Genomic DNA, 18,451 nt, shown 5'->3' with positions numbered 1-18,451 from the left:
TGTTTGCTTTTTGTCTAAGTCTATGAATTTGCTCTTTTATAAAAATGACTCGAAATCAAATGCCAAGAAATAATTAGGTCACAAAGTAGTTGGCATTTGGTTATACTAACACTAATAGCAACTCATGTGTTCTACAAATTGAGTCTTGAATAATTTGTTATTGAAAGTGTTTAAATCATTTTCTTTGAGACTTTATGGACAGAAAGGAAGTTTAATTATTCCATTTTTCTCTTTATTACCTTGTTATGCATTATTTAACTCTTGTAGAGGTTACCTTGGAAATCACAACATGTATCCTTAACTTGTTAGTCATGAAAATTATTACTTTTTTCTACTTTTCTGAGAATGCTAACCTTAGAACACCTTAACACCATTAACACCCTCCCATATTTTGTGTTACTATTGTTGTGTATTTAATTTGACACACATTTTAAGCCTGACAAATCATTATTTATGTATATGTTGATATTCATTTATATTTACCTACATATTTGCCCTTTTATGTTGCTCTTTATTTCCTCTTGAAATCCCGTGTTTCCCTGTGAGATTATTTTCCTTCTGCCTGAAGAAGTCCTTTTGCTTTTTCTTGTTAGTTCATGATTCCTAGTGATGAATTTTTTCCAGTTTTTGTTGGTGAGAAAATGTGTTTATTCTCCTTTCACTTTTTTAAGTTTTATTGAGGTATAATTGATCTACCAAAAAACTGCATATATTTCATGTATAAATTTTGATAAGTTTAGCCTCCTTTCATTTTTGAAGAATTATTTTCCCTGGGTATAGAATTCTAATTTGGAGAAATTTTATTTTAGCATTTTAAAGTTTCGTTCCTTTGTCTTATGGCTTCCATCTCCGGTTTCCTCTGAGAAATCAGCTGTCTGTGCTGTTGTTGCTCCTTTGTGGGTAAGGTGTTCTCCTGCACACACTCCCCGGGCTGTTTTTATAATTTTCTCCTTTTATCTGATTTTCAGCAGTGTGTGATGTGCCCTGGTGTGGTTGTCTTGGAATTTATTGTGCTTGGGGTTCACAGAGCTCTTTGAATCCTAGGTTGATACTTCCATCAGTTTGGGAAAATTCTCTTATTCTCTCCTCACTATTGCCTTTTCCCTGTCCTCTCTCTCCTCTCCTTCTGGAACCTGAATTACACAAATTTTAGACCATTTATTGCATCCCACATATTTCTAAGGCTGTTTTCTGTGTTTTCCCATCCTTTTTTCCTTCTGTGCTGCAGTTTGCAGATTTTCTGTAGCTCTCTAATTTACCCGTCCTATCGTTTTGCTTGTCTAGTCAGCTTTTAAACACATCTTATGAGTTCTTTATGTTAAGTGTTGTACTTTTTTAGTCCTAAAATAACCATTTGATTCTTTTTCTTTTTATGGATTCCAATTTTCTGTTGAAGTTCTCCATCTTTTCACCTATATGACCCCCCCATATTTTTAATCTCTTTTCTTGAACATATTAAGCATAGTTTTTAAAGCCTTTGTTAGCTAACTTCGCTGACTGGATCACCTGTGAGTCTGTTTTTTCTTTTGATTTTCAGTCATGTGTTCTTTTGGAATGTCTAGTCATTTTTTAATTGAATTTCAGATATTATGCATTTTTTAAATATTGCACTCCCAGCTGATGTTACCTTGTTCTAGAGAGGGTACACTCTTCTTTGTGCTAGGCAGATAGTGTTGGCTACTCATTTTAATCCAGAGACTGTGCTAAATTGTACATCCAGAGGCTGGATTGTACCCCTGATGAGGCTCAGTCTACCTATGTTTTACCCCTGACCTTCCAGGTCTAACAACTGAGAGCCTGTGTATTCTATGAGGCCCCGTCTCCTAAAACAGTTTGAACTCTTAATCTCTGCTTGTGAAACTGCTGAAAAATAACGTTCTGCTTTTCAGAGGCTTCCCACCTAGGGTTTCAGCATCCTGACCCACGCAGATCCCATATTCATCAAATGTGCTAAGAGGAAAACAAGCCATTTACTTGAGGGCCCCAAGTCTGCTAAATGCTCTGCTCATTTCTATGTCCCCTAGCAGACAGACGCCCTTTGTGAGTACAAAGCTCAGATTCTCTTGGCAGGGTTCAGAATTGGCAAATGATCCCAGGATAAGTGGCTCTCTGGGGTTCTTCCCTCTCTGGAGTTGTGGTAGGCAGAAAAATGGCTCCCCAAAGATATCCATATCCTAATCCCCAGACCCGTGAATACATTACATTTCGTGGCAAGAGAGTCTTTGCAGATGTGATCAAGTTAAGGACGTTGATACAGGGAAATTATCCTGGATTATCTGGGTGGGCCCATTCTGATCACATGAGACCTTAAAAGTAGAGAACTTTTCCTGGCTGGGGTCAGAGAGAGCTGTGATGATGGAAGAATGGTCAGAGAGATGCTACATTGCTGGCTTTGAAGATGGAGGAAGGGCCACAGACCAAGGAATGTGAATATGTGAGTAGCCTCCAGGAGCTGGAAAAGGCAACATTCTCCCCTAGAGCCTCCAGAAGGAATGCAACCCTGCCAACATCTGTTTTATCCCAGTGACTCTTCAGACTTGTACATAACTGTGAGATAATAAATATGGGTGGTTTTAAGCCACCAAGTTTGTGGTTATTTGTTACAGCAGCAATAGAAAACTAATACGGGAATCTTAGCCCCTTTACTTCTCATGACCTCAGAAGTTTCTGCTGCCTACGGAGAGCGAATTCCTGTATCTTTCCAAGCTGTTCTGGTTGTTCTGGATGGGAATGCTGGTGTACTGCTAACTACTTCATTGCTCCTGGATAATAGCTCACAATTTTTAGTCTCCAAAGCCTTTTAACTTTGCCCTCACAAACACCCCTGTGAGGAAGACAAAGACAGGATGTTTATTCCTGTTTTGTATTTGAAATGGAAGTTCAGGAAGGTTAAGTGAATTACTCAAAATCAGGTAATGAGTAAGAAGCGAAGTCAGGGCTACAACACAGGTCTCTAGACCCTGTGTCCAGTCCTCTTTTCATTATTCTAGTCCCTATTACCCACAATCAGAATCAAGGACTCCTTTTTTAAAAATTATTTATATACAATAAAATGTACATATTTTAAGTGAACAATTTGCTAAACGTTAATAATTTCATACAATCATGTAACCTCTACCACCCAAGATATAGAACAATTCCCTTACCCTAAAATGTTTCCCCTTGCCTCTTTGTAATTACGCCCTCCCCACCCCTGACCCCAGCCAACTACTGATGTTTCTGTCTCTATAGCATTGCCTTTTCTATAATTCTTTATAAATGGAAACATATGGTATGTAGCCTTTTGTATTTGAAGCCTTTAACTTGGCCTAATGGTTTGAAGATACATCCATGTTATATTGTTTTGTTCCTTTTTGTTGCTGAGTAGCATTCCATAGTATATCCATGGGTAAACAGTTTATCTATTTACCAGTTCTTGGACGTTTGGGTTGCTTCCACTAAATAATGCTGCTATGAACGTTGGCATACATGCCTTTGTGTGGACATACATTTTCATTTCTCTAGGAGTGAGAGGTATGTTTAACTTCATAAGATGCTGCCATATGTTTTTCCAAAGTGGCTGTTCCATTTTATATTCCCAGCAGCAACAAATGAACATCCAGTTGCTTCACATCCTTGCCAACACTTCTGATTTTTCCCCTACAGATAGCCAATTGCCTTAGCATCATTTGTTGAAGACTTTCTTAATTTCCTTGACATTTTACCAAAAGTTAATTTAGCATACAAGCGTGGGTCTATTTCTGGACTCTCTATTCTGTTCCGTTGATATGTCTATCTTTATGGCACTTATACAACACTGTATTGATTACTACAGCTTTTTAGCAAATCGCAAAATCAGGTAGTGTGAGTTTTCCAACTTATTCTTTTTTAAAATTGTTTTAGCTATGCTGGTTCCTTTGCATTTCCATATCAATTTTAGAATTATTTTGTAAATTTCTACCAAAAAACGTACTGGATTTTAATTGTGTTTGTATTGAATATATTAGATCGATTTGGGGAGATGGACATCTTAATAATGTTGAGTCCTCTGATCCATAAGCCTAGTATATCTCTCCATTTAGTTGTCTCTTTAATTTTTCTTTAAATACTTTGTAGCTTTTAGTTTGTGGTCTTACATATATTTTGTTAAATTTGTCCTAAAGTATTTTAATTTTCTTAATGCTATTATAAATCGAGTTGTTATTCACATTTCATATTCTAAATTATTTACTGCTGTTATATAGAAATACAATTAATTTTTGTGTTTCGACTGTGTATCCTGCAACCTTGCCAAACTGACTTCCTTGTCTTAGTCCTAGTGTCTTTTTTCTGAATTCCTCAGAGTTTTCTGCAGACACAGTCATGTTGTCTGCAAACAGGACTGTTTTACTTCTTCCTTTCCAATCTGCCTTTTATTTCCTTTTCCTGCCTTATTCACTACCTGGACCTTACAGTACAAAGTTAAATCAACTTAGTGAGAGTGGATATCTTTGCTTTGCCTCGTTCCTGATTTTAGGTAAAAAACATTAAGTCGGTCATCATTGAATATAGTGTTAGCTATACGTTTTTCATAGATGACCTTAATCAGATAATGAAGACTTCATCTATCATAGTTGCTGAGAGATTTTATCATGAAAGTGTTGATTTTTATCAAATTTTTTTCTGCATCTATTGAAATAATTATATGATTCTTCTCCTGTATTCTATTAATATGGTGAATTACATTGATTGATTTTCTCATGTTAAACCAACCTTGCATTCTGAGATAAACCTCACTTGGACATGAGGCACATTATCCTTTTTTTACCTATTGCTTTTTTATTTGTTAATAGTTTGTTAAGAACTTTTGCATCTGTGTTCACGAGTGATATTGCTCTGTATTTCTTTTTTCTTGTGATGTCTTTGATTTTGTAATCAAGATAATGTTAGCCTCATAAATTGAGCAGGGAAATGCTCCCTCTTCTTCTATTTTCTGAAAAAGTTTTTGTAAGATCAGTATTATTTCTTCCTTAAATGTTTGGTGGAATTCACCAGTGAAGCCATCTGGATCTGGAGTTTTCTATATGGGAAGGCTTTTAATTATGAACTCAATTTTCTTAATTTATATAGGGCTGTCAAGTATTCTTGAGTCAGTTTGGGTAACTTGTTTCTTTTAACGAATGTGTTTATTTCATCTAGATTGTCAAACTTACTGGCATAAAATTGTTCATAATACTCTCTTATTATCCTTTTGGTGTCTGGCAGACGTGAGGTGAGGCTCCTTCTTTCATTCCTAATATTGGAAATTTGTGTTTTCCATTTTCTTGTGTAGTCTAGCTAGAAGTTTATCCGTTTTGTTGTATTTATTTCAAAGAGTAGCTTTTTGTTTTATTGTTTTCCTGTTTTCTATTTTATTAATTTCTACTCCTTATTCTTTCCTAGCTTTTGTTTGCTTTGGGTTTAATTTACTCTTCTTTTTGTCGTTTCTTAAAGTAGAAGCTGAGATCATTGAGTTTTAGACTTTTCTTCTTCGGCCACATAGGCATTTAAAGTTATGAACTTCCCTATATACCCTGTTTTACCTACATCCCACAAATTCTGATATGTGTACTTTTGTTATCATATTTATATGATATGTTATCATTTAATATATATGATATATTGTCATATTATATATATACCATATTTTCTAATATTCTCCATGACTCTTCTTTGACTCGGTGATTATTGAGAAGTTGTTTGCCCCCCACTGCCACACAGACTTCACTTCTCCTCAGGCTAAAATTGGGGCAGATGAAACTTACTTGTATAGTTCGCACTGCCCATTCTTCAAGCAAGCTCGCATTCTCCCTAGAGGCTCCTTCCTTTGACTCTCCAATACCTTCAGGTAGTTGCTTTTCGTATTATGTCCAGGTTTTATAGTTGTTTTCTGCAGGGGCATAGTCATCTGGAAGTGTCTTAGTCATTATCCTCACATGTAGGACTCTTAGTTGCCAGTACTATTTTTAGGGGCGTGTCTTCCTTTTGGCATAGTCTCCAGAACTTTAATTGGATTTTTATTCAATAGTGTTATACATTTTTAAGCTAATATATCTGGAAGCTACACAGATTAAAAATAGATGTTTCAGAGGCTCATCATTGAGAAATTTTTCTGAAGCCAAAGGCTGTTGGCTGACTCTTAATTTAAATTTTTTCCAGGCTATAATTCTCATAGCTATGCTCTATGGCTTCACTTCTTAATCTGAGATCCTTTCATGGGTTTGAGGGGATTCATGAACCTCTGAAATTTAAAAGAAAAGTGACTTATATGTGTTTTTCTAGGATGATGTTTTGTAACTATTATCAGATCTTCAGAGGGGTCCTTTGCCTAAAAATGATTGAAAACCAGTATCTGGCAGTCGAATTACAGGGCCTTGAGTATTATCAAAGATGAGGTGGACAAGAATCTTGTTTTGACTCAATTTTTATAAAAAAATGTCAACACTCAATTTTGGCTTCTTGATTTTTCAAATATATATATTGGCCTTAACATGGAACATAGAAATATGTAGCAGGGGGGTCTTTAACAGATGATTTATATTGTGGTTTCCTTAATACCTAATGGCTTTTTGTTTTTCTTTTAATCCAGAAGTCTTTTTTTTTAAACACCTATTATGCCACAAATTCTTGGGGAATAGGTTCCAGCAGCTCGGGCGCCTTTCCATTGGTTTTCAAAGTGTGCTTCTCTGGGGGGAGCAGGCTGGTGCTTCAGTTGAACCCAGGTACCTTTCCCTTTAGCTTCCTCCTTTTTCTGATCATTGTCCATCATGTGTTTCAGGAAGCTACCTTTGCTCTTAGAGTGCTTAATATGCTCAGTATGTACATTAATTCTCTTGGTGAGAATCTTCCCTTGACTTGTTTGTTTACAACAATGTCAAAGGCATGCTGGGTAACACTGTAGAGTCTTCCAGTTTTGTCATGGTAACATTCGTGGGGCATTCCTTTTTTATTTATTTTTTGTTGAGGTCACATTGGTTTATAAAATTATATAAATTTCAGATGTACATCATTATATTTTGACTTCTGTATAGTCTGCATCATGTTTACCACCAAAATCTAGTTTCCATCCATTACCATACATATGTGCCCCTTTATCCCTTTTGCCTCTTCCCCTCAGGTAGCCCCCAATCTGTTCTCTGTGTCTATGTTTTTGTTTGTTTATCTACCACATGTGAGTGAAGTCATGTGGTAGTTGTCTTTCTCCATCTGACTTATTTCACTTAACATATTATCCTCAAAGTCCATCCATGTTGTCATAAATGGCCTGATTTTGTCTTTTTTTGTGGCTGAGTAGTATTCCATTGTATGTATATACCACATCTTCTTTATCCATTTATCTCTTGATGGGCACTTAGGCCGCTTCCAAGTCTTGACTATTGTGAATAATGCTGCAATGGACACAGGGGGATGCATAAATCTCTTTGAATTGTTGATTTCATGTTCCTTGGATAAATACCCAGAAGTGGAATAGCTGAATCATATGATATTTCTGTTTTTAATTTTTTGAGAAATCTCCACACTATTTTCCATAGTGGCTGCACCAGTTTTCACTCCCACCAGCAGTATATGAGGGTTCTCTTTTCTCTACATCCTCCCCTCTTGTTATTTCTTGTCTTTTTAAGGTGCATTCCTTTTTCAACAGTGCCCATTCCCTTGATGTCTACAATATCAACTTTTTGTAGATTCACATGTATGTGGCTAAAGAAACAATTCCACGCTTTCTAAAAGGCCCAGAGAAAACATTTTGGGTTCCTCTTCTCTTTCCCTTTGTATTCATCACTTTGGTGAATTACTGGAAGATGGTGGTTTCCGCAGAGACCCTAATAGCCTTTTGCCTCATCCTGTGGTGTTTGGTGACTCAAGATATTTTGTGCTGGATGCTGGCTATGAATACAATTTATGTGCTGTATTCTGGCTCCCAAACTTCAGTGGGTTTTAAAATATATTCATTATATTATTGCCACTTGAGATCATGTTACAAAAATATAAATCACCATAAACAGCTGGTTATCATCATATTATAAGCAATATAAATCATTATTAAGGACTACAGATTCCATTTGCTAGCTCTTATGCCATAGGTTAAAAAAATCCCTGATGCCAGTTTTATTATGCCTGTCAGCTGGGTTCTAATACTTTATTTTTTATCCCTGTATAATAGTTTGAGGAAATATATTTCTTCTAGGAAAGAAGGAATTCCGGGAAGAAAAGTTGTATATTTATATCGTGGCCGTTTTTCCTTGATATTCAATTGATTGATTTCCATTTTTGTTCCTTTTTGTTTCTTTCTAGAGGGCACACTCTGCTTGTTTCTGCTCCCTCTCTTCTTCTTTGCATCTCTCATATCTTAAAACAGAGATTGAGGTCACTCTAATTGCCAGGGACTATAATTCAGGCTCTTGGGCTCTCATAGCATCTCAAATATAATCCCCTAGACTAAGAGAGTGGAAAAAAGAAAATTCAGATAATACTGACTAATCAGAAAAGTTCCTTTGCCCCAATTCAGTGATCACCTCTGTAGCACTGTTTCCCAAGGCGGTTTGCCTGATTTCAGGAGTGTTTGCCACAATATCTGTTAAATTTTCACTCTGACTATATTTTCTTTTAGGAAAGACCTTTCCTAAAAATAGAAACAGTTATTGCTTCCCTAGTCTTTCCAGCTTTCTGGAGGCCTCAGCCCCACCAGCCAAGTTCTCACTGAGTAATTACTCTCACACTAAGGCACTGAGTAATACATGTAGGAGGAGTGATAGCAATTTCATAGACTATTTTCATCCACGCTCCAGGTATGATTTTCTTTGGCCACAGAAGAGAATCTTAATCATTTTTTATTAGATTAGTGACTATAGATTAACTTCATATCCAGAAACTTCATGCCTACCTCTCATCATCAAATTAGCAGAGATACACATAATGTAAAAAAAAAAAGATATCGTGAGAAAGAAGTTGAAACCAGTTGACTTGTTTGAATATCTGCAGAGAATTAGGTTATGAGTAATGAAATGATCATTGGATTATACATTGGTGGGTTGGTTACACCTCTGCTCCTCTTTGTTAACAACAACAACAAAAAAATAAAACATCCTGTAAGTGATCGATTTGACTTATATCTTAAGATCCAGAAGGAATATCAAATTACTAGAGCAAAAATATTGAATTATATTCCTATGTTAAAAAATAAAATATTAAATAATGTATTGACTGCAATGCTGAAATGCAATTCAGATGCTAACCTGGAGTTAGCACCCACTCCACAGGTTTGGAGCACAGTCCCCAACAAGACTGCCCTTGTGTCAGATGCCAGCCGCAAGTTTGGGGGTCCCTAGGCCACCTGCACTTCTGACCGAGTGGCTACAACTTCAAGGGTGCTCCTACAATGCCCTCAGGTTCAATAATTCACTAAAATGATTCATAGAACTCAGGAAAGTATTATTATTACAGTTTTATTCTAAAGGATAAAAATTAAGACCAGTCAATGAAGAGACACATAGGTTGAGGGCTCAGTGCAGAGCTTCTGTGTCCTTGCCCCAGGGAACCAGGATGGAAGCACCCTCCCAGGGCATCAATGTGCTCACCAGCCAGGAAGCTCACCCGAGCTTCGTTATCCAGAGTTTTTATTGGGGTTTCATTACATAGGCATGATTAATTGAATCATTGGCCATGTGATTGAACTCAATCTCCATTCCCTCTCTCCTCCCTGGAGGTCAAGAGGTCAGACTGATATCATGAGACTGAAAGTTGAAACCTTCTAATCACATGGTTGGTCTTTCCAGCGTGACCATCCCCAATCCGAGTCATCTCCTTAGCATAAACGCAGGGATGGTCCAATGGCCCGTCGTGAATAACAAACACAAACTTATAGCTCAGGAATTTCCAAAAGATTAGAAGCTCCATCCCAGGAATGGAGAACAAAGACCAGACAAGTTCTTTATTATATGATGTTTAGGAAATAAGAACACTACATATCAAAAACTATATGATATTGTTAATTTTATATTCACAGCCTTGAATGTTTGTCTTATTTATAAAATAAAATAAATGAAGTAAAAGATTCATTTAAAGGAGATAGAAAAAAGAATAAGGTAATCTTAAGGAAAATAGGATAAAGAAATGACATTAAAAGGAGACATTAATGAATTAGGAGAGAAATATAGTAGAGTAAAACATTGAAGAAATAGGTCTCTGAAAAACAACAATATAAAACAAACTTCTAGTAGTTTTAATCAAGAGGAAAAGAATATTCATCTGAACTAAAATTAGAAATGAAATGTGGGGTATAAAAACAGATACAGGAAATTTTTAAATTGTTAAGACACGATCTGTAGAGCTCAACTGAAAAATATAGATGAAATACATGATTTTTGCAGAAAATATTGTTACAAAAATCGCTGTAAGAAAATCTATAGTATCTGAATAGATTAATATGCATAGAGGAAACTTTAGATATTATTCATGGTTGCCTCCTAAAAATGACCCTGGGCCTGGAGAGTTTCATGAGTGAGTTCTTTCAAACCTCCAATAATTCCTGTGCTGTACACATAGTTCCTGGGGTGGGGGCAGGGGAAGAAAGTAGATTTAATATTTGGGAAAATAATATAACAATGACATTAAATCCTGTCCAAGATAGAGGATAACGCAAAGGAAGGAGATCTATACATCAATGTCATCTAAGAAAGTAGATGTGTAAACATTAAGCAAATTACTAACAAAATGAATTCAATAGGATATTAAAAGAATAATTCAAGTTTCACTTTGATCAGTATGAAAAATTAGATTTTTTGAAGGTCCTTCCAGTTCAAGACAAAACAGAACCTGCATGAAACGTATCAATTTTTCAAATTACGTTGCTGGGCCTACAGGACACAGGAATCTTCAAGTTATGTTGGAGGCAGTGGGGACAGGACTGTAACAGGAAGTGAGGGCACTAGGCATTCAGAGAAGGCTAGGTTGCCTAGGGGTGGGGAGTGGTTAAGCCAACATCACTCATCCATTCAATCATTTATTCAACAAATATTTAAGGAGAACTTGCCATACACTGGGCTCTTTCCTAGGTACTGGAGACACAGCAGTCAACCACACAGATGACATCTGTGAGCTCCTGTCCTCATCTAGAGCATCCATTCTAGTGGGGGAGATAGGCAATAGGATACATTAATAACTATAATAAAATTTTAGACGATGCTAAGTGCTATGGAGAAAAACAAAACATGGAAGGAGGATAGGGCATATTGGGTGGGTTATAATTTTAGACAGGGTAGTCGGGAATGTCTCACTGGGAAAGTATCATGAAAAGACTTGGAGATGAGGAAGGCAGAGGGAACTTCACACCGTGAAGGTCATGTGGAGGGAGTGTTCCCTGGAAACGGTGAGAACAGTGTAGCTGAAGAGGAGCAAGTGAGGAAAAGAATATTAGGTCTGAATCTACAATGGCCTATCTGTTTTCTCCAGTATGATGAATTAAATGTAGATATATTGGGGACACCACTCCCTATTCTTTAAGTCTTTTAGTGTGGTACTAATTCCCCTAATCTTTCCCCAAAGGGACATAGAGCCATTTACTGTAGTAAATGGAAAGGAGAAAACCTCCAATGTTTGAGGTCTGTTGGATGTGGGAGCTGAGTTGTCACTGATTCGGGCAATCCAAAAGCATCAAGGTCACAGTGGGGGATGCAGAGGCAAATGGGCCTGGCCTGAACTCATCTCACACGGAACCACTGAGTCCATGGACCCACCCTGTGGTCATTTTGCCTGTCCCCAAGTACTTAATAAGCATGGATACACCTCCCAGCTGGTGGGACCTTACATTGTTTCCTGACCTCTGGAGTAAAGACAATGGTGATAAGAAGTTTCAAGTGGAAGCCGCTAAAACTGTGCCCTCCTCAACCAAGATAGTAAACCAGAAGCAATACTGCATCCCGTGGGAAATGGCAGAGATTAGTTGAACTTGGGGAAAAAATCATTAGAATAAAAAACAAAATAGCAGTGAAGCCAAGGATGCAGGGCTGCTTTTTGCAGAGCGAGTGCCTTCTTGGTGTTCTCTGATTTTTCTTTTAAGTTTGTGTGCATTCCTCCGAACCACGGTTTCCTTTGGGCTGACTGAAGGATCTCAGTAGTTAGGTTGGCTATCATTGGACTTAGGAAAGGATGGAGCAGACACATGTCACATTGCCACCAGCGTACGCATCTTGTCCAGAATCATAAAGTTAGGCTTGGCTTAAAAACTCAGTTTAAAAAGTGACCCAGTAGGCACCCGTGCGCTTAGAAAGGTGTAGACCTCAGTCTGAAGGCTGGTTGATGACTCTGAAGGTGTTCTTCCCGTAGTCACAGGCATATTGGAACGCACCATTAGTCTGAGGGATTTTAAGAAAGCCTGTCCTTAAGCATGAATGACCCAAGGGTGTTTCTCAAAGGTTATCATGGCTTAATTCTGCCCTGGCATAGGCTGTAAACAGCATTATCTATCTCCTATGATGGAAGGGTGATTTGAACACATTACATTACCGATGACCTTGAGATTCCCGGGTCCATCGACCCACTGACATTGTAAGGTGTCCCATGAGACACCACTGGGGCTTCAGGACTCAGGAAAAGGTCATTTTCTCAAGACACCAGCAAGTGAGGAATTCTTCAAAGAATGGGTAGTCCACAGGCTTGCTTTTTGTGTCTGTCCAATTTCCTTTCCTCATCCTGTCTGACCTTTCTTTCATATTAAAGCACACTGAGGACCATCTCCCTCCAACCAAGTCTAGTTTTGGGGAGCAGGGATGGGAGGTTGCCTCCGCGGCTGGCTGGGCTTTGGGGGCATCCCGCGGGGTGCCTCCCTGCCTGTGTCAGAGTGGGAGGTTTGTGTTTGTGAAGTTATCCAAGATGAGGTCCTGTAGTCTCGGAGAGCAGGATGCCTTTAAGTCTGACCCTTTATTCGCTTCCCCAGAGTCCTGAACAAAAGAATAATTCCTGTTACATTTAGATGCTGATTATGGGGGAGGGGGTGGTGAGAGGTGAGGGTGGAGGGAATATTCTTAGTAATCGGAGTATTTGGCTGATTGGTAACTGTTTACAGCTTGTTTTTTTCTAGCACGTACCCCTTGAAATCATTTTCTTTGTAAATGTTAAAAGCCATAGGGAAAAAAACCCAACCTTGATTACTCTTCTTTGTACTTCAATCAGCAGTATGTCAGCCTCTGAATAAACTGTAATTCCTTCACCGTGCCTGTTGAGAACATTTAGGCCACATTTTAAAAATATATCTTGGTAGGGGTCTAAAGAACAATTAGCAATTAAAATCATCTATTTTCTACACTTTACGATATAAACACGGTGGCTTGATTGATTTCACAGTCTCAGGCACAGCTTTGCTTGGGAGCATCCTTTTCACCAATTCCACAGCTCTTGGAATCATGGAGGCATCTTAAGTGTTGTGAAGCAGCTCTTGGTGTTTGTGAATCTGTTAGAGCATCATTAACTTTAGAACTGAACTTGATGCCTTTTCCAGAGAACATGATTCTGGGGGTCACCAGTACTCCCCTCAAATCTCCATTGCTTGGGACTAATGCCTTAATAAGAAACTACCTGGCCAGGGCAAGTCCTGGCAAAGACCCGGTGCACCTGTGCGCTCCCCAGCTCCCAACCACAGCCCGCAAGGCACTTGGCCTAAAAATACTATCCTATCAGGATAATTCCCACAGTAACAGACTCATACCCCATAAAATACTACAGAGAGAAAATGAAAAGTCACTAGGGCTAGCCTCTGTGGATTTTACAGATAAACTGAATCCCAGAGAGACTTAACTAGCTAGAGATGGCCATGATGCCCAAGGTTCCTGAATCCTCATGCCAGTCTCTCCCTTGGGTGGTCTTGATGAGTGAAAATTGTTAGGTTGTTTCTCTCTTGGAAAAGCAAGAAATTAAATTTGCACAACAGTTCAGGTATGATGCTGGTTTCAGGCAGAGAAACAGACTTAGGACTTCTCAAGGCTGTGGTCAGGCCCAAGAGTCTCTGAGAGCTGCCGAAAATGGCAGTGCTCCATACAAGTGGGTGGCTGTCCTGCACCTCATTCCCCCCTACTGTCCTGGAGCCCCCACCCTGAGGATTGGGGCTGAGGCTGCAGCAGGGCCAGGACTTGTAGAGGAGGGAGAGGCACCTCACTGGTCAGGAGGCGCTCCCCCTCAGACCCTAAGGGGCAGTGATGCTGACATTTTGCATCCTAGGTGCTTCTCTTGCCTCACCCTTGTCCCTGCGGGTACCCCAAAGGGCATAGAAATGGGGGATGAAAATAGCGAAGAGCAGGGTGTCCTTGACAAGGACACCCTGAGAAGAGTCACCAAGATGAGGTGCAATTGAGAAGAAACATCCCTAGCGGGAACCAAGCCTACCACACCCGGGCCCTGGTCAGGGCCCTGAGTCAGGAAAGGAAGGGAGGATCCCCTTGTAGAGCCTTGAGGGTGACCATTGCCACCTTACCTAAAACACTGGTCATCCCAAGATGGGAACAACGCCTACATGGACAGCGCTGTGCCTTGGGGCCCCCTCCCCTGGGTAATCTACAAGCAGGCAGGCTGGACGGATGAGAACAGCCTGAGGGTCACCAAGCCAAGACACACTGAGATATGGTCACCACACAACCTCCTACGAAATGTCTTCAACGGCTGGTTGACTGAAACTAGACTGAAACTAAGTCCAGCGACACTCCCAGAATGTCCAAGCAATGGGTCATATTGTTTTGCCATGGACGGTAAGTACCAAGAGACCAGGACCCCCACAAGCAGTCTGCACTTAACAAAAGCGGCTCAAACTTGTTCAAAAACAAATAGTGATCTCTTATGACACAGAATAACCAAGTGATGAAAAAGACAGTAAACAATAAAGCAGTAAATAGCAAAAAAAAAAAAATTCTGGCAATCTTTTCTGAGCTTTTAAGCATTTTTTTCATTTACCATGTTTTTCTTTTTTTCAGTGGAGGAGTATTGAGCAAGAATGGTAATATTTATGAGTCCTAGGACTATATTATGTAGTTTTTAGAAAACTGTTTCCAAATTGAGCCATACTTTTCCTGATTCGTTTAAATCAGTATACTTACTCTGCTTGTTTAACAATACTTTCCAAGATTTTAAATTTTCTCTTTCGTTCTTGGAAAATCTCTGGAAGACTATTGATTAAAAATGAATCTTGCAAATCACTAGGAGTTTTATTGTTCATGTTTGTGCACTCCATGATGATTTATATTGAAACGTATTTTCAAGTAATTTTGTCTACATTCTCAGTTATTTTCCCTTTTAAACTGATTTAAGTTGATTTTCAATCAGTAATTCCTGCTTTACTATTATAAATAGGCGTTGGCTAATTGTGTATTCTGCCTGTGTGCTAGCGATGTGCATGGTAACGCTCATGGGACGGGACACTTGGGGCTAACCAGATGCCGTTAGTGTAGATAACAACTCCAACTCATGTTCCTGTATCTGCTTCCATTCCTCCACATACATGAGAGCATTTGTTTTATATAGTAGAGGAAGGTCTCGGTTCTTCTGGCCCCTTGGATGGGGTTGGAACCATCCAAGGAAGGAACGCTTTCCATAAAGGTCTTCATAAGCTTCTGGACAAGGATTAGGAGCCAGGAGCAGACTGACCTCTTCAGGAGACACTTCAGGAGAATGGCACAGGTTTAGGGGCATCAGGAGATAGTAGCACAGTGTTGGGGCAGCCATTCTGCACTGTCCCGTTACCTCCAAGGACGGTGGCTGGGGAGTGGAGTGTGGGGAGGTGAGGGGGGTAGTCAGCGTTGGTGTTCTCATAGCGCATCGGGGCAGCAGTGCACCCCATTAAGGCATCATCGCAGCCAGGGACCCCGCACCAGCCGGAGCTGCAGAGCAGGGAGAGAGAGAGGGGCAGCTGCCAGCTGTGGTGACTGCAGCTAATAGACTGGATGCTGGCTGCCTTCGAGGTCCCATTTTGAGATTCCTCAAAATAACTGGGAGATGTAAGGATAGCCATGTCTCTTTTAAAGTGTGTTTAGGGAACCTCAAACTATTATACTTTGGGCATTAACAGTTAATAGGACTTCATATTGTAGCCCCAGGCTAGTGAAGCCTGGATGTAGCTCATGTACCTGTGATGATTATAATGCTAAATTAAAGAGAGGATTATCTAGACAAAACATTTCTTACCCCTTTATTCTAATTTCAATGGTTAAAAAAAGACATTTAGCAAATTAAAACTTCACTGAGATAATATTTCTCACCTATGGGACTGGAAAAAGTTCAAAAATTTGCTTACATACTCTGTTGGTGAGACTATGGAGAAACAAGACTCAAAATACAAAATGGCACAGTCCCTGTACAGGGCAATTTGACAATATCTACCAAGAAATATACATTTACTCTTTGACCCAGCAATTTCATTTCTAGGAATCAATCCCATAGATATCTTGGCAAAAATAAGAAAAAGAGAATGCACAAAGATATTCACTGTTGTAGCACTGCTTGTAAAAGCAAAAGACTAGAAATGATCCAGATGTTCATCAATAGGGTAATGGTTGAATAAACTATGGTACAGCCACACGATGGAGTACTGTCTGAGCATAAAAAGAAATGAAGACTATCTCTAGATACTAGAGTGGCGTGGTCTCCAGGATATATTGTTAAGTGAAAGAAAGCACAGAGGAGAAAAGTGTGTGTCATATGCCTCTGTTCATCTAATAAAGAGGGCGAGTTCTCCAAATAAACCTTTCTTTGTAAATTTGTGTTGGAAATTGTGAAAATATTTCACATAATTAGAAAAAAAAAATTAAAATTTAAAAAGCAACCCCAAAACAATCAAAAACAAAATGAAACAATGAACCTCACTCTCTATCACACTAGTGGTGAAACCACAGAGAGAAGAACATTGTAAGTAATTTTAAAACATGGTAATTTGACTCGACATCCATAATGTGCTATTACCTAGGACAAAAAGAACTGCAAAAGAAAAAAGTTAAACTATCTTCAGTATCATATTTTTGGCACAGGAGTAATTATGTTGGTGTCATTGGGAACTGGGATTTTCAGGATGGAGGAAAGGAGAAACCGATGGATGATAGATAAGGTTAAGTAAAAATGCTATCGTTTTCAGTTTGAGTTGGAAACACCAGTATGTAATCATACAAAATTCATTCCGTATTTTATCTTTTTCTTCTTTTTTTCTTTTTTTGTGAGGAGATCAGCCCTGTGCTAACATCTGCCAATCCTCCTCTTTTTTTGCTGAGGAAGACTGGCCCTGGGCTAATATCCATGCCCATCTTCCTCCACTTTATATGGGACGCCGCCACAGCATGGCCTGCCAAGAAGTGCATCGGTGCACGCCCGGGATCCGAACCGGCAAACCCCGGGCCACCGCAGCAGAGCGCGCGCACTTAACCGCTTGCACCACCCGGCTGGCCCCTCCATATTTTATCTTAAAAAAATAATTTCCTAACTCTGTCCATGAAGAGGCCTAAAAACAAGGAGCATTCAAGTGGCAGTAGACAGTTTGCCGTCTCTAAATATTTCCCACTGAAAGGAACCAGGGCTCCATGAAGCAAGATGACTCCAGATCTGGGACGGGAATTGTAAAAGATGAACCTGGAGCATCTTGTCATAACCAGATAGCAAGGAGGCTACCACACTTCACTAGGATCATGTCAAAAGTACTCAGGATCCAACTTGAAAAGGCTCACCCTGATTAAAGATGGGACAATTTGAGGAACAATAAGAATAATATCTATACAAGTGAAACACTTCAAATATGTTTAAACCCTTGAGTTCTTAGTGATAAAAATAAAATGTCCATTGGTACACTTTTGATGATATTAGATAACCAAATACTCATTCTGAAAACTTGTCTAAAGCTTACTATAAACTGAATATGTCCCTCCAAAATTCATATGTTGAAACCTAATTCCCAGTGTGATGGTATTAGGAGGTGGGACCTTTGGGAGGTAGTTAGGTCATGAGGGTGGAGCCCTCATGAATGGGATTAGTGCCCTTATAAAAGAGATCCCAGAGAGCTCCCAAGCCCCTTCTGCCATGTGAAGACACAGGGAGAAGACAGCTGTCTACAAACCAGGAAGGTCCTTCACCAGATACTGAATCTGCCAGCACCTTGATCTTCAACTCCAGCCTCCAGAACTGTGAGAAATAAATTCCTATTGCTTATAAAACCACCCAATCTATGGTATTCTGTTAGAGCAGCCTCAACTGACTAAGACACTGGTAAACAGAGGGAAAGACTCAAGCATGGATCCTGCCTTTCCTATAGAGACTGTATTTTAGGATAATTGAATGTCAAATCATTGATTTTGGAGAGGTTTCTCTTTATAGAAGTAATCCAGATAATAAATAGAAAGATAGATCATTCTGTATCTTCATTTTACAATCCTTAATGAAATAATGGATCTAGGTAATGATCATCAAAATAAAGAGAAACAAACAGACATCTGAAGTA

At 39.1% G+C, this 18,451-nt stretch overlaps 1 pseudogene; it reads right to left on the bottom strand.

Annotated features, from left to right (window-relative positions):
* Positions 1 to 6,609: 6,609 nt before the first annotated feature.
* Positions 6,610 to 7,780, bottom strand: LOC147912963 (large ribosomal subunit protein eL21-like; annotated as a pseudogene).
* Positions 7,781 to 18,451: the final 10,671 nt, after the last annotated feature.

The sequence above is a fragment of the Ceratotherium simum genome, chromosome 32 (genome assembly GCF_057802395.1).
Source record: "Ceratotherium simum simum isolate JZ-2026a chromosome 32, ASM5780239v1, whole genome shotgun sequence".
NCBI classification, from domain to species: Eukaryota; Metazoa; Chordata; class Mammalia; order Perissodactyla; family Rhinocerotidae; genus Ceratotherium; species Ceratotherium simum.
The sequence above is the reverse complement of the archived record's forward strand: the minus strand, read 5'-3'. Positions and strand labels throughout refer to the sequence as shown.